At 53.6% G+C, this 16,612-nt stretch overlaps 1 protein-coding gene across 11 annotated transcripts in view; it reads left to right on the top strand.

Annotated features, from left to right (window-relative positions):
• LOC135907152 (transcription factor 12-like) overlaps nucleotides 1-16,612 on the top strand; it is a 182,108-nt gene that overhangs the window by 42,530 nt on the left and 122,966 nt on the right. The window lies entirely within an intron of this gene.

Raw genomic sequence — 16,612 nt, 5'->3', positions numbered from 1 at the left:
TTCGTCACAGCGGAGATGGGGTTGGAGGAATGCCGGCGGTTTTCAGCACAAAGCCCGCTTCATCGAACGCATCCCAGGTGCAGCGAAGGAGAGTGGGGGATGCGTGTCTTGTTCCCCGGTCGTAACTGGGTGGCAATCTGGCAGTGCAGCTCGCCATTCTTAACATGGCCTGACATGGCGTCCGAGATTTGCGCGCGCCGTCAGAACCAGCCGGTGCGCGCGCATCTCGCAGGCCGTAGGCCTAACCATTTAAAGTCGGATACAGCTCAAGTCTGCAGTGAAGCCCCGCACACGCCCTCATTACCGCCAGCCCCTGTTCCTCCGCGAGGCTGCAAATAGTTCGCACTTCAGACTTTCCCTCTTACCTAAATAAGGTGCTAACCTCAAAAATAAAATCATCGTAATTTTCCACGTTTTCACTCGTCTGTTATAGGGAAACATTGAAAGCCTGATTCTTTCTTTAACTGAAATAAAACGCATGCTTCGCTGCAACTTTTTATTGTCAAGTTCCACTTCACTTTGCAGTGAAGATTTATGAGTAAAATGGGGTCAGCAGTGAATTTAACTGTACCGCGGACTTTTAAAGAGTGAAATGCTCGGACTCCATACACTTTGTCCATGCCCTTAGCACATCGCATCGCTTACGCCAATGAAACGACTCTTCAAGAACAGCAGGCGCTTCGGAGGTATCAAGTACGACGCCATTTTGAAATGGTCGCATGAGGACAATTTTGTTTCCTTTTGTGATAGGTTGGCAGAGTAAGGAGCCCGCGCGGTCCGTGTGCCTTGGTTGCCAACTGCCGTTTCTTTAAGTTGTATCCTACTGTAGTCCCAATTATTCGCTCCTCGGAGGCGCTGGTTTGGGGAACTAGAATTAAGGCACATGCCTCCAGGTTTTTTGTGTTTCATGGGCTCCTTTTGACATATTTTGTGTATCGTATTATTATTTCGCAATGCATTCTTCATGTTCATAGTACAGCTCATTAGCTCATTGCCATAATCTTATATCTTGTAGGTTTTATGCACTCCACAGCGACTATTATTAGGCCCCTTTACAAGTGCGTCTCATCTATTTCTCAGAATGCATCGCTCCGTTGCGGACTCACTAGCACTGGCTGGCGCTCTTTGGCCATACCTGCCCCTTGCGCCACTACACAACACACATTCAATTTTTCTTTTTTCTTTTTCTGACTCTGGGCGCTGCGGTGTATCACCGCGGCTGCTCAAGCTGCGGCGGGCCAGTGCAACTGGTTCCTTTGCAACGCGTGCTCGGAGGCGTGGGTTGAACGTGTAATTAATGCCGGCCCGCTGAGAGAGAGGGAGAGAGAAAGTTGGCTGCGTGAAATCCGCCGGGGCAACGCTTCGAAAGGAGCGTGGGAGTGCGGCGGAAAGTTACTTTTGCGGAAGACCTCGTAGCGGGGCTGCTCTTCTTCCTCGAGCGATCTGCGTATGGGCGTGCTCTGCGGAACGCGATGATGATGACTCGATATGAATCTGCGGGAACGAGGACGCAGGCTCTGTGAGGCGCAAAGGAGGCGTTCCCGCTGTGCACGGCGCGTTCTCGCCTGCCGCCGGGGCGCCCCGGCAAATGTTATGACAAATGGCGGAGCGGAGGCGCTCGAATAACGGACGCGCGGCTCGGCGCTCATGACGAAGCGGTTTTTCGTCACGAGCGCTTTGTCTCGTGATGGGTGGCTTTTGAAAATTCTATAACGGATCCGCTCGGCCCGCCTTACGCTGATGCCGCCAGTCCGGTCGTCCAGCTAGCTGGACGACGGGACTGGCGGCATCAGCGCCAACTGCATGTGTGGGTCGAGAGCTGCGTGTACGGGAACCCGATAAAGTCGAGTCGGGTCGGGTAGTCGGCCAGAAAACCGATCGTCGTCTACCTTTAGGCTGGTCGGGTCAAGCGAGCGCCGAGGCTATTTCAGTCGGACTGCCTGCGAGATGTGGGTTGACCCGTTCAGCCCGCTTGCCTTAGGTGCACGTGAGCGCGGGCGGGTAGGGGGGTGTTGGGTCAGCTCGACTTCTGACTCGACCCACTCGCGTTGAATTCGTGTAAGCGAAGCTACAGAATGGTTAGTAGGGCACAGTGAGTGAGCCCTCCATGTTTCTCCGGGGCACGCGAGCAGCTTTCGTTAAAGATTGGTTGACGCCAGCTGTGAACCTTCGCTTGTACTGCACGGAATTGGTTAGACGGGAGTACGCCTTCCGTGGCTACGTGCGCGGCGGTGTTTGTTTCTGAAAGGCGCCGTCGCACTCGCAGGTTCGCTGTTTGGGGATGTTGAGTAAGTGGGGGTTCCTGTGCGTGGTCATCTACGTAAAGGACACGCAAACTCGAGACTCACGGGCCAAGCTCAGCCGATTCTTTGCTGTCTTGTCGCGTCCTCTTACGTGGCTCATTAACGAGCCGTAAGAGAAAAGCACGCCAACAGTGTGTTTGTACTGTTGCGAATTGTTTCTTCGTTTGACGGAGAGTCACGTCACAGGTCGCACATGTAACTTGCTTAAGGCTATATTAACGATGCGGTGAGAAAACGTTGAGCCAGAAAGAGAAAAGCAGCGAGGTTAACCACATGAGAGTTTTCGGGTTTCGTACTTGCACGAAGATTATAACGAGATAAAGAGATTAAGAGAAAAAATAAAGGGGGGGGGGAAAGAACTGGGAAGGCCTTTTCGATTGCAGGGGTTTACACAGACCCGTGGATAGCAAAAAGCAAAGTAATATGTCTGCGGTATTCGGTTTTCACGTTGACTACCGTCGATATTGTGAACATTGTCAGGTTTACACTGTGCAGTTCGTTGAATTCGCTAGAAAATACTGACCATGATGAACTGCGATGGAATCCATGCTGACAGAGTGAACTCGTGTGTGTTTTCTAGCTCTATGGCCTGCGTTTCGTAGACGCATCTCTGTTAGGCAGTGGTGCTCCAGGAGCGATGATCCGCGATACACGTGGCGCCGGCCACTGATATCCTTCTCCCCACCCCCCTCCTCCCTCGCCATCGTGGAACAGGTGGCCCGGCTCGGCCTGCTGCTCACCCCCCTCCCACCTTCCCGTTCTCAGGGGGAGTGGGGCCGACACGCTGGGGGCTTTTAGTGCGGCGTCTGCACGCGTCCACCCCCTCTCCCTCGGTTTCGTGTCATTGTTGGTCGCCGCGTGTGTGCCAGCAGCGATGGAGCGAGCGTGCTGGGGGCGTCGCGTAATCGGACGGCCGCCGCGGATCCATCGGGCAAATTTCCGCGCGCGCACTTCCTCGTTCGTTTTCTCCCCCACACCCTCTCGGTGTTCGCTTTTGGGGGAAGAACAGTGGTGGGCTGCTGCTCTTTGCGGGCGGCACTTTTGTGTAGCCGGCCTCGGGCTCCCCTCGTCGCTGCTCGGCGTCGTCCGTCCCTTGTTTTCTGATCCCCTCTTTCTATCGGAACGAACCCCCCTCCCCCCTGTTCCTCCCTCTACTCCAATCCACTCCACCTTAGGCGGCGGCAGTCACCCACCCTCGCTTTATTTAATTCCGCGCAGTTTTTGTAGGCCCCAAAGCGAGTCCCCCCGCGTGCTCTTGCCGCGCCGGCGGCGGTATAAATAGCGGGGAAGCCTCGCTCTTTTCATATTGAGCCTCGCTCGTCGCGCGAGAGGACGTAGAGCGAGCGATTCCCCTCTCCCCCTCCCTAATTTCCATGAGCGTTCTGCTCGTCTAGACGAGGCGAGAAGCCTTGCCTCCCCCATCGCCGCTTCTGGGTGCGTGCGTGCGTGCTCGGCCCCGCCGTGATTCGATATTTTTCAATGAGAAAAGCGTGATTTCGTGGGCGTAGTGCAGGAATAAAACCGGCAGAAGGGGCGGGGAGGGGGTTTGCGTATAAGCACCACCGCGCACCGTGCACACACGCACCCGCGGCGCTGCTTCCCCTCCTCCTCCTCTCCTGTTATATGCGCCCGAGTGCGAGCTACGCTCGCTTGCAGGGATTGACCTCGCGGCTAGTGAAGAGCTCTCGCGCGGGCTTTGGGATTTCGGTTCGCTCGCTTTTTCGCTGGTTCCCCGGGACTCGCACTTTTCAGCGGTGTAGAGCGGGCGGGGGGGGTGGGGGGCGGTCTCGCAGTTCATGATGGCCTTCTTTTCTCTTTCGGCCCGTAAGCACTAGAGCGCCGAGCCGGCTCGGTTTTGGGCCCCGTGCTCGTTGGAGCGGCGAGAACCTCTCTCCCTCTCCCTCTGCTCGCTGCCTAGCCGGTTGAGGTTTTACTTCGCTCTCGCTTTTTGCGTTATTTTTTCGCGAGGTGCTCGTTGTGATCTCTCTCTGCGGGGGCGCCGCTTATACACGCGCGCGCGCGCTTTTTGATGTCTCGGCGTGCGGTGCGTGTCTGCGGCTCGCCGGTTTTTCTTTCCGGGGAGCTGCGCAGAATGGCCCTCGTTATTCCGGCCCCTTGTCTGCTTGCCCCCCTCCTCCTCCCCCGCCCCCCGCGCCTTTTCTCCCGCACCTCGATGTGCTCTAACTGCGTGAACCACCGTGCTTCAGCCTCCCCCCCCACCCCACCCCTCCCTCTTGTCTTTCGCCTCGGCGTCATTCGCTTCGCGGTGTGTTTTACTGCTAGGGTCGGGACCGCCGGTTGCGTACTCGCGCACACGGACGTGTAGTTAGGGCCGGTGCCTATATGCAGGGCGCGCTCCCTGCGGACGAAAAGCGAGAGAGAGAGACCTCTACGTCGGCTTTTGCTTTGATGTGTTGTGAGGCTCCTCCACGCGTTCTTTAATATAGCCATCTATGGATGACGTCGCTGAATGGCCCCGCAGCGCGTAATGCGTCTGAGGCCGAACCAGCGTGACGTCCCTCCTCTCCTCCCCGACCGGCACACCACCACCACCACCACCGCGTTCTCGTTGTGCGCGCCGTAGTGGTTTTCGCTCTCGGTGCGCTCACCCGGTTACGCGGGTGTCCCTCCCCATCCCCTTCTCCGTTTGCCCATTTCCGTTATTGTTTCTTACACTGCTACGTACTTGGCCCGCTCCGCGTTATTTATCGTGCAGAACTCGTGCCGTTCTTCCCGCTTTCGTCTCCGCCGTTTTGCTCGGCCGCTGCATTCGGAAGGTGACGTCACCTTTGTAAGTCATCTCCTCCGCTGATGTTGGTCGCGCGGGCCCCTCGTGCGCGTTGGATTAGGGCGAGGCGGCGTAGGGTTAACGCCACTGTGAGAGATCGCTTTTACCACCGGAGCTGTTGGCCTTTCATTTTATCAGCATTCTTTTCTTCTCTTTTTCCTTTTTGTCCTAGTATTCGTCACGCTCGCGACTATTCCGATGCAAACTTTCGAATTTGCGCAGGTTCGCATTAATCCAGCTTACTGTGGTTGGTGAATTCAACTAGGAGTCCTCCCTCACGCGTTGTTATGTGTCCGTTTTCACGGTGTTCGCGCTCCGCTACTGAGTCATGGGAAAGAGAGAGAGAGAAAAAAACATATGTCGTTGTTTTGTGCAGCTAACCTTGCCGAACCTTGCCGAGTCGCGTTGCATTGCGAGTGAACTGTGAGATCCTATCCCCGGTACTGTCTTACGAGACTCTCGATAGCGATTGTTCCGCGGTTAGTGTTATAGATGGGTTGCGCGATACGGCGGGCGAACTCGCAAGTAAAAGGTGACGATCGACAGGCGCTACACGTTTCGCCACGGTTGGCACTGTGTGCTTTTTCCGCGTTCACTTCGCAGCGTTCGAAATCCCGACTTTTTCGGTCACGTTTCCAGTCTGCCGCCACCGTTCGCGCATTCAGGAGGCGACGCGCGTGAGGGGTTTGCAGAAAGAAGAAATAAAGAAAAACAAAATCCGAATCCACCTGCGCGGAGTCCTGAGGTAGCTGGTGCGCTGAACCATAGTCTGCGGCGCTGTGGCGCCGTGTCTGTTCCCGGCCTCGCGTACGAGGAAAGAAAAAGAAAAAAAGATATGAGCTGGTAAAGCAGAATACAAAGAGATCGACGATGGTCGAGCGGCTTGTTGAACCGGAGCGCGCGACGCTTCGCTCGACGACACCGGTGCGCGCAGGTGCGTTTTAGGAGGAAAGTGGAAGTCCCCCCACTCCGGCCGCCAGTCCCGATAGTGTGACGTATACGCGTGCTTTTATACATATATATCTGTTTCCTACGCGTATTTCAGGATTGATTTAAAGAAGAAAGGAAAAAAAAACAAGAAAGGGACTTGTACCGCGAATTATCACCGCCGTACTTTTGTCCTCGTTATTTTCATTTTTTATTTCTTTATTTGGTTGTTTTAGAACGAAACATTGAGCGATAGCTAGTGGCAAGTGCGTTTATTGCGCTACTCCTGGGGCCAAATTCGCGCAGCTTTTCGTTCGTATGTGCTCTTTGCCATTGGCTCCCGGCCTTCGGGAGATGCGGCATTATGTGTGTCCGCCTTGCGAGTTCGTTGCGGTGCGGTCGGTTGGGAGGCGAACGTTCCAGAAGTGCGGTATATCAAATGACATGCATGGACGGCACTGCAGATGAGATGTCCATTATAAAATATGAAGATGCCGAATAAACGGACGCACATAAAGAAGAGAACGGGACAGGGCGCCTGGCGCCCTGTCCCGTTCTCTTCTCTTGTGTGTGTCCGTTTATTTGACGTCTTTATATATTATAATGATCAACTACCGACTAGCCCAACAAGAAGTGCTTTTAAGATGAGATGTCGTGGGCCGTCGATAGCGATAAGGAAGCTTCATGTAGCGACGATGGGTGATGTGATCGATCCGACGTGGTATAATGATGGAATACTTTTTGTCTTTCTTCGAAGTGAAAACAAAGCGTTATTACCTTCTCTCTCTATTACAATCAAAATCTGGTAGCCAACACAGTCAGTGCCACTGCATTCTTTGTTCTTGCGTGAAAATCATTGCGCGTTTAATGAACTGCGAACTTATGTTCGAGTCAGTGCCATTCGTGTCCGACTTGTGGACACTACCGCGAAACGCTTGAGCACTTGCTGTTAAAGTGCCCAACTTTCAACAGTGATCGCTGTGTGCTGCTGAGCATGTGTTCCAGCAACTTGATAATATTGCACGAACTGCGCTAGGTGATTTCTTGGTTCAGAAAGGTCGTACTTCGCAACTCGGTGCGAGGCTCACAAATCTGTGCTGCAATTATTCTCGAACACGTCGGCTAGACCTTCGCAATGACCGTACTCTGCGTGCGAATCGGTGTGATGTGCTGTGGTGGGCTTTCCTTTTTCTTTTATGGCGGACACTCCAGGCTCATTTTTGCCGGCGGCGTCGCCGTGATGTCCCGTATAAAATACAAGGGCGCAATCACCCTTGCCGCGCGCCGAATGCTGTATGTGCGACTGAAAGCGTGCGAGGGGGAACTGACGACCGCGGCACGATTTCGCGCGCGCAAGGGAGGAAAGTGGGGAGGGAACGCGCCGTCTTCAGTCGCGCGCGAGTCACCGGGGGGAGGGGAAGAAAGGGCGCGGGCGGCAGCGTTCAACTCTGGCTGAGACTGCGTTATTGCGCGGCCCGCAGCTTGAAAGCTATATGTGTTGGGGGCAGAGTCTATAGGTGCGCCGATGGCTCATACCTTTGTACGTGTTGTGTTCTCGCCGCTCGATTTGCTTTGAAGCGATAGACAGCACGATGGTCACTTCGCGCGCTGCTGCTGCTGCTGCGCTTCACCTCACGCCAATGTTTTGACAGCCAGTGTGCGTGGTCATCGAGTGTTCATGTTTGCCTATGACACCAGGCTTGTTCATTTAGTTAATAGGTGAATGTTTACAAGTTTATGCGGACGATAACACTACTATCCTTACTTCGTATAGCAGTCCACGAATTTGCTATCGCACTCGATGCTTCGCTTTTCATGCGAGTCTGCGGCTTTTTTTACGTCTTTTCTCGTTCTCCTTCTTAAATGCGAAACATTTCTTGGCGAACATTTGCCACTTTGACAGTATCTAACCAGCCGCCTACGTATTCTTGCTCTCATGGTCGTTTCGCTAACTTGGTATGTACCAAAATTGGCGTAGTATGGCAAGAGTGTATGGCGAACATAAATGATAGGTCGTGACACGAATGTCATGACATGCCTGTCATGTAGGTGATGAAACAGCTGCCCACGTCTTGGCGCTCTCATGGTCGTTTCGTTAAGTTGGTAGGCTCCCCGCACAATGCTTCGCATAGCATCGATTCCCAAGGGGCGTGGGATCTGCCGGCTTTTTTCTCGCCTTTTCAAAGGAGGAGTGGGCGGGGTGAAACAATGGCTAGCTCGCTTCGTAATTTGTTTGCACAATTAATAATAATTAGAGTCGACTAAGTACAGTATATTTGCTGGTACCTTTAGAATTGAGTTACAATCTACGCCCACAAAACCGCACCACGCCTGGTCGTATGTGCGTCCGCGCTACGAAACATAGTTCGCGAGAGGCGCCGATATTGAAAGTACCTCACCTCCACCATGACGTCACAGTAATGTGCGAACGTCGGCGCCTCTATAACAATTCTCTCTTGACTTGGACGGCTGTGCACTTGTCGCTGCATTCCTAGGCTGCCACCGATAGGTATAGCCTAAAACATGGCGGATCTTGACGTGTTTCCGACTCCGCAACCACTTCCGGTGCATGCGGGTCACAAAAGCATAGCCTTCGAGACCTGTTTCTTGTTACTCGGAGAAAACCGCCGCTACATCATCAGCCGAGCTCGTAAGGACACGTTGTAGGGGTCGTGGACGGACTTCGGGATGAAAACAAAACTTGGGAGGTTTATTTTACATTAAATACAGAGAGGTGAGAGTCAAGTAACAGTCGTACAGTCATTACGGGCCGGCAGCAACTCGGACGCTGCGGCCCGCGGCAAGAAGTTCGAGAGAGGTGAATCAGGGAATGCTGGGGTCTCTCTGGAATGCTTCTTTTAAACCCTTCGAGGACTGGAAGTCGCGTCATGTTCGGCCAATGGGAGAATCCGCTCAGATGACGGCATTTTCCGCCAATGGTTGGCGCCCGTGTCGCGGTGTCACATCTGGCGAAGAGAGTCGCCGCTTGGTCCCCCTTGCTTGATCGCTTGATCCACCTTGCCTTGTTGACTAGCAACTCGCCGTCACAAAAGCCAGGTGGGGGCGACGCTGCCAGGCCTTCCCGGTACATCGCAGCCGTCTTGTTTCGGGACCCACTTTCCTTGCAACAATGCCGGGCTATCGCTTCGTTTTCTGGAAAACTCAAGCATTGAATAGCTCCACCGGCGGCGTACGAACTTGTTTGCAAGTGTCCTGCCTCAGGAATGTGGCATCCCTGCTTCTGCATTCCTCAATTAGCTGTGCTGCGATTCGAAGTGGTTTGGGGAACTCGAAGTAGGCGCAGGAAACAGCTCCATATCTAACAACGTAAACATGTCACGTCGGGGAACAAGTGCAAAACACGTGGTTTGTGTTGAAGGTGAGCGAGTCGCAGCTTTTTTTTTTCTGTTTGTTAGCATAATTTTTTTTTTTAATTCGGGGTTCCGCATGCGCAGTTGCTTGCTTCGTTGCGAGTCGCGGAAATGGATAATAGGGCGGGTCTTTGACCTGTGCGCCCGTGTCCTACGCGTCGCTTGCCGTGCATTGCATATGTTTCCAACACAATTATGCGTGGAGGATGCGTATGAAAGCATGGTAATGGGCGAAGGATGTGGCTTTTGACGCACTCGAGAGGAGAGTCTCATTGCGGTACGTTGCGCAATTTTGAAACTATAATTACTGAAGGAGGCCGGCGACACGGCGATCGTTATCAGCTATATTGGTAGCTGCTTAGTTATATAGACTATTGATTATCGCGCCTACGGCTGGCTAGGAACACCAGGGTGTCTTCTGCGAGCAGGAAAATGTGGAAATTTCTGGGATTTGGCCAGTTCTGGACAAATTTAGGCGTGGTGGGGTGAGGTGACTGGGGATTTTCGCGTCCAGTCGGCACCTGCTGTAGTTTTTTTGCGCGACTCGTCGGGGCTCTCGGCGAGACTCTAGGATTTTCTCCAAAGACGGATAGCCTCACGGCTACCCAAACCACTCTAGGCTACTCGAACTGCCCCAATCATCTGGCTCCTGCTGGATCACCGCTCCCTGGCCTTTCACCAGATCACCAATCCTACCGGACCCACTGGGCCCTTCCTGCCGGACTGCTCATCCGCTGCCATGGCGACCCTTTAACCCTCTACTCTCCTATCTCCTTTGCTCCCACTATCCCCCCCCCCCCCCCCACCCCCGTTGACGCTGAGCCGTGCTCCCGCAAGGGCTGCAGAAAACAGCGACAACCTTTCCTTACCCCCTTCAAGAACCACTTCTCTCTCTAATTCCGCCCTTTGCTGGGTTTGCGCGTGTGAGCCTCGCTGTGTGACTGGAATACTACGAAACACGTGTTTCAGTCAAATCTCGCACTGCATCCTACCTGATTTGCAGTTCGATGGTAGTTAGTGGTTGTGAAGGGGGCTGACTTAGTAACTTGTAAAAGCTATAAACCCATCTTGTTTTGTGTTTGAACCTCCTACATGTCAGTCTGCCAAATAATTTTCATAAAAGAACAGTCGGGGTTAGCTTGAAAAAAAAAATGTGAGAGGGGGATCTGAGAATGCTTACTTAGTAGACATTCTGGAAATTAGCTTCAGCGTCGTCGTCTGGGAAGTTCTGGAAACCGACGTAAGAAGTTAATTACCCGTTGTAGCTAAGGGGTCTGTTAAGGAGAGCTACACGGAATTCTGTTACGTTTCGCCAAAGTATTGGGCAAGGCTTTGCGGTACGTGTAGTAATAAAACGTTTAGTGAGAGAAGAGAGGCGTATTTAATGAAAAAGAGAAGAGTGGAGTAAGGCGGATTGTGATCGCGTCGCTGTCGAGAGATTACGGGCCAGCGTTGAAAGTGCGGAAGAGCGATAGGAAATTAACGTTAACCATACCGCGTTTCGCAGCGTGGCCTTGCAAAAAAAAAAAAAAAAGAGAGAGAGATGGCAAAGCATATAAGCTTAAAAGATAACTAGCTATGCATGTTCGACTTTTGTAAGTTGTGTGTGTGGGCGTTTCAGAGAGGAAGGATTGAGCAAAGAAGGGCAAAATTTGCATTCACGCAACAGGGCGCGATTCGATGAAATTTGTGCGAAATGCAAGAACAATCGTGTAATCCGATCTATGTGCACGGAAGACCCGCAGGTGGTCGAAATTAATCCGGAGTTCTCCCCCCACTACAGCCTGTCTTGGTTTTAGCGCGCAGAACACCAGATTTCTTTTCTATTTACTTTTTTTTTCCGTTCGAAACGCTGAAAGCAAGTGTGCAATATAACGTACGAGGGGTCACAGGGGAGGAAACCACAGCTCGCGTGGGCTTCGCCAGTTCTCGCCGCTATCGGAACCGGAAATCGGCATCCGCCGTCCCGGTGATGCCGCTTCTTTTCGCCGGTCCTCCATTGGGCGAGGAAGAAGATGCTCGGGCCGCCCACTCCTTTCTCCGGGCTTCCGCTAGCCGCCGTCGGCCACCGCCACAGCCGGTCGGTCCCCGGTCGGTGACAACGGTGCTGCCCTCCGTACTCGGATCGTGTGGGAGGGATGGTCGCCGAATAGAACGCGCTTTCTTTTTTTCTTTTTTTTTTTTGCACGCGCGGAGACCTCGTTCGTACCTACCTCTTTCCGAAGTTGTACGGCCGGTGGGCGTATCTGGCGCGTAACGGTGCTGCCCGCCCGCTTCCAGAGACCCGGCGGAGCATGTGATGTCGCTGCCGCCGCCCGAGGTTGCGCGTGAATCTTTTCCTCTGACTGAGCCTTCGCAATGGTTTTACGAGAGCACTGCTCTCTCTCTCTCTCTCTCCCTCTCGCGTGCTTCGCGCGGGCGGAGTCGTGCGCGCGTGGAATCGGAAAGCGCTTTCACGCGGCTACAGTGCCCTCGCGAGATATTTCGAGCGATCGCAGGTACGGCGTGTTTCTTTTTTGTTTTTAAATATATATAACGGAAAAAAGTCTGGTCTCCAGGTTGTCGATTCGGCGTCGCATTGGAAAAGAGGGAATCTGATTATTGCTTTCTATTATTATTATTATTATTATTATTATTATTATTATTATTATTATTATTATTGAAGAGATAGTGTACTTGTGCCGGAAGCTTGCTGAGTCATTCAGGGCCTCATCCCTTCGTGACGGCACAAAACAGGGAGAATGCGTTAATCAAAAAGAAAAAAAAGATCGTGTGGTTTTACATCTAGAAACTGCGCAGTGGGCTGTAACAGTAGATTTGGGTCCATTTGTTCTACGTGTATTTGTCCGCGACCGCCGGTTGAACGGTAAGCGCACCTGGTTGAATCAGCTGGGTATCACGTGCCATTTTATCGCGCCTTTGCAGCACTGTGGATACCTCCTGCCGTTACGGCTATACCGGCTTGGTGCGTTACCCTGAGCCATTTGTGTCTTAGCATAGCGCTAAGGCTGTGCTTTCCAAAACTGACGTTTTACGGTGCCCGGCTGTTTTTTTACTAAGCTTTGCTACCTAGGCAGTGAAAAAAAAAAAAAACCTCCCTTTACGCACTGAACGAGCTATGCGGGCAACTTTCCGAGTCTACGCTTTCCAAAACGCGCTAATTGGAAGGCTATTATAAATATAGCGCGTGCAATCGCCGCGGTGTATTTCGATTTAAACGGGGTCGTCTACTCTGCAGAACCTAAATCATCAGCGTTTTCGTTTGTGCGCAGGGCCGATATCGTCCGCTAAAGTCGGGACTTCGCGTTTCCCAAAACTGCCTAATGAAATGGAAGCGGCCATCGGGCTGCGCTGGTATCCGCTGGAAAAACAAAGGGTGTAGGGGGAAATAAAGAAAGAAAGAAAGGGAAGCCCTAAAAACAGGGTGAAAGCAGATGCCAGCGTAGTGGCCTCGTTAATTTTGCGGTGGCGCCCGTAGGCGGAGCGGGCGTTGTTCTTGCGGAAGAACGAATCGAAATCGTTTGCTGCGAAGAAGCGCTTCGCGCTGGTCGCATCCGAGGCGCGCTCTGCTTTGCATTCATTAAAAGCCTGTGTCGGGGGGAGGGGGGGGGGGCGAAGTCGTTGCTCGCTCCAGAAATCCCGTTGTGCGACCGCGTGGGCGCCGTGTAATGCGAGGAACCCCGAGGGGCGCGGGACTCTGAGCGTTCTCTGGGCACGGGTTCTCCGAGCAGGGGGGTCTCGCTGCGAAGCGAAATGCGTGAGGTGTCGGGAGCCATTGTGTTCGAAAGCGTGCACCATTACGCGGGTGATGACGGGGTTCAGGCGCTGCGTGGGCGTCCGCCTTGTTACTGAAAATACTGCGGCCAACCTCCCCGTGCACGCACGTTGGTGTGGGCGTGTGAAGCGATTTTCGGCCCGCAGTCACCGCCCTGTAATGAGAGGTGTAGGCATTTAGCGCAGCGATCGAAGCGGGAGGTGCTGAAGTCGAGCTGAAGTCGAGCGAGTGTTTATGTTTTGTGGTTTTTGTCTGTAGCAATCATTCTCTTTGTTTTGTGTGTGTGTTGTACCCATGGAAGAATGAAAGAAACTAGGAAGGTGCGTGACGTCACTCAGCCGGCCGTGGCAACTCAACTGTTTGTGAAGCCGTTCCATTATTTCTGATTTCATACTCCTTTTGCCTTAAATAATAATGAAGGGGGGGAAAAGAAAGAGAGAAACATCTTAACGCTAGACCTCAGATATTCGGCATGTTGGCCGGTAGTCCTTGGTTTTCGGCCGTTTTTAACCGATGCGCAGTCGTACGACTGCTTCGCCTTCTCTTTGCTCGGTGCTTATGGAACCGTTTATGTGAACGTTGGTTCTGCCTGCACAGCGGTGGAACTAGACTACCTCGCGCTCTGACCTGACGGTGACGCGTTGGACCCAATCGTTCTGCTTCAATGGCGTTTTGCAGTGCGTACTCCTTCCTCCGTGGCTTTACCGGGTTTCGGTTGCGCTTCAAGAGCCCGGTGTCGTCGAAATCAACGACGCTGGGTCGCAGAACAATAGCCGAATCGGTTCTCAGTTCGATTGATTTAAAATGCTCGGGCACGCTGCCTGAATGCGAGTATTGTAGGGGTTGGAGGACGGACTTCGCGATGAAAACCAAACTTGGGAGGGTTTATGTTACATTATATACAGAGAGGTGAGACTCAAGTAACAGTCGTACAGTCATTACGGGCCGGCAGCAACTCGGACGCTGCGGCCCGCGCCAAGAAGTTCGAGAGAAGTCAATCGGGGAATGCTCTGGAATCTCTGGAATGCTTCTTTTAAACCTTTCGAGGACTGGAAGTCGCGTCATGTTCGTCCAATGGGTAAGTCCGCTCAGATGACGCCATTTTCGGCCAATGTTAGGCGCCCGTGCGATGGTGTCATACCCGGCGAAGAGAGTCGCCGTTTGGTCCCCCTTGCTTGATCGCTTGATCCCCCTTGCCTTGCTGACTAGCAACTCGCCGTCACAAAAGCCAGGAGGGGGCGACGCTGCCAGGCCTTCCCGGTACATCGCAGCCGTCATGTTTCGGGACCCACTTTCCCTGCAACAATGCCTGGCTATGCCTTCGTTTTCTGGAAAACTCAAGCATTGAATAGCTCCCGCGCGGCACACGACCTGGGGGCCGCCAACTTGTTTGCACGTGTCTTGCCTCAGGAATGTGGCATCCCTGCTTCTGCATTCCTCAATTAGCTGTGCTGCGATTTGATGTGGTCTGGGGAACTCGAAGTAGGCGCAGGAAACCGCTCCATATCTAACAATGACGATTCTGCGTCAGGCGCCTCCGTGTTGTTCGGCGCCGAGGCTCGAGATGTAGCGTGCGTGTTTAAATGGCACGCACGAAGTTTGTACTAAACGCTTTGCGTTTCTTGGTGCGTCTTCTCGCATGACGAGAGCTGTTTTTGGTCGTCGCGCTAGAAGACACCGACGCGATGCCTGTTCGGCCGAGCCCCCCCTCCCCCCCCCCCCCCCCCCCCATCCTTCCGCCATCAAGTTTTCGTCGAAGCATCTTCGTTTCCCTTGTGCACGCGGCATGTTGCTGCGCTTGCCATTCACGCTTCTCGCTTATGGAACGCTTACGACAAAAAAAAAAAAAGGTCGTAATTGTGGTTACGCCTTTTCTCTTTCCGCTCGGACGGCTTTCTGCCTTCGTCGTCCTTTCTTCGTTCCCTTCCGCTCGGAATGATGCAAGCGTTAAATATCGTCGAGGTTTCGCAAGCGCGCATTATACGCGTTCGTCGCATCGCAGCCCGGATAATTTAAACGCAACCCTAGCGCGAGGCCAGGCCCAGCCTTCCTTTCCGAGGGGAACGGAAGGAGCGGCGACCGCGCGGAGAAGAGAGGCGGTGTTGTCTGTCGCGGCGTGTATTATGGTGTTACAGCGCGCACGCCAAGGAGGCGATCCTCGCTGCGTCGACAGCGGCGATTGGCGCAGCAGCAGCGAAAGACAATTACGTTGCCGCAGCCGCGGAGCTTTGCTGTGTGTGCGTGTGTGCGCGCGCGGGCGGGCGAGCAAGCGAGCCTTCTCGGGGAGGCCCCGTTGTGTTCCGGCAGGGATCCGCTGTTCTCGGCCGTTTTTTGTTTCTCCTTCTATCCGGCGCCCTGCGCGACGCTGCTTGCGCGCCTGTGTTTTTCTCGTTCGCTGGCTGCGCCAGCGATCCAGTTCATTGCCGCGGAAAATGCAGCAGCAAGCAGCGGGAGGGACGAAAATGACGACGATGATGGTGACGGCGCATTTAGGACCTCTCTCTCCCACTCGTTCCTCGTGGCTTGCCTCCGCCGCCTCGGTTGCTGCTTCGGCGGCGGCGGCGTCTTCTGCCTGGCGCTCGGCTCGGCTCGGCTCTGGGCCGCGGCTTGCCTTGTTCGACTTCTTTTCTTTTCTTCCTTCTCTCTCATTCTTGTTCTCTCTCTCTAGGCGGTTGGTTGTACGTGTTTGTTTCGCTGCGATCTCCTTTTTCGGGGCATTGCTGCCGGCCTCGGGACGCATCGTGCGCGAATCCCGGGCTCTGCTGCCGCCCTTCTTTTGCTCTCTTTCTTTTTCGGTGGTTTTCCTCGTCGATATTACTGTTTCCTGCAGACTCCTCTCGCGTCGTCGTCTCCTTTTTCTTGCGTCCTGTTTCTCTTTCATTTTTCTCTCGTCCTCTCTGTATTTCTGCCCGAATTCCCGGGAAGCAGCGACTCTTCTTGCGCGCATCGTCTTCGCGTTTCTGTTCTTTTGCTTCGGTGTACGCGGGGTCCTCTCCGAACGCGTCAGTTGAGAGGGCATCCGGGGAAAGGGGCGGGAACACACTGCGCGATTATGTTCGGTAGGGGATGAGAGGATGCTAAATAAAGGGAAAAGAGGATAGAGAGATGAAGGCGACAAGTACGCACACACACACAAAAAGGAAGGAACAACCTAAAGGCTGGGGGGGGGGGGGCGAACGCGGGAGCAGGCTCGCGTCTACTACGCGCGTGGCGCTTGCCTTTTGCCCTCCCTTTCACTCGCCGCGTTTTTCTCTCTCTGCTGTCGGATTTTCGTCTCCGTGCAAGCCCTCTCCTCACCCTCGTTTCGCCCGCGTTGGTTATGCGGCCGCTTTTCGCGTTTTTTATCTGCATCCGGACGTCTGCTTTTCTTTTTCTGCCCAGCTACCCGCTATTCGCGCTACTCCCCGAATTTCGGTGCTTCCTTTATTTCGCCGACCCTGGTGTTTCA

This window comes from Dermacentor albipictus, chromosome 4, assembly GCF_038994185.2.
Source record: "Dermacentor albipictus isolate Rhodes 1998 colony chromosome 4, USDA_Dalb.pri_finalv2, whole genome shotgun sequence".
NCBI classification, from domain to species: domain Eukaryota; kingdom Metazoa; phylum Arthropoda; class Arachnida; order Ixodida; family Ixodidae; genus Dermacentor; species Dermacentor albipictus.
The sequence above is the reverse complement of the archived record's forward strand: the minus strand, read 5'-3'. Positions and strand labels throughout refer to the sequence as shown.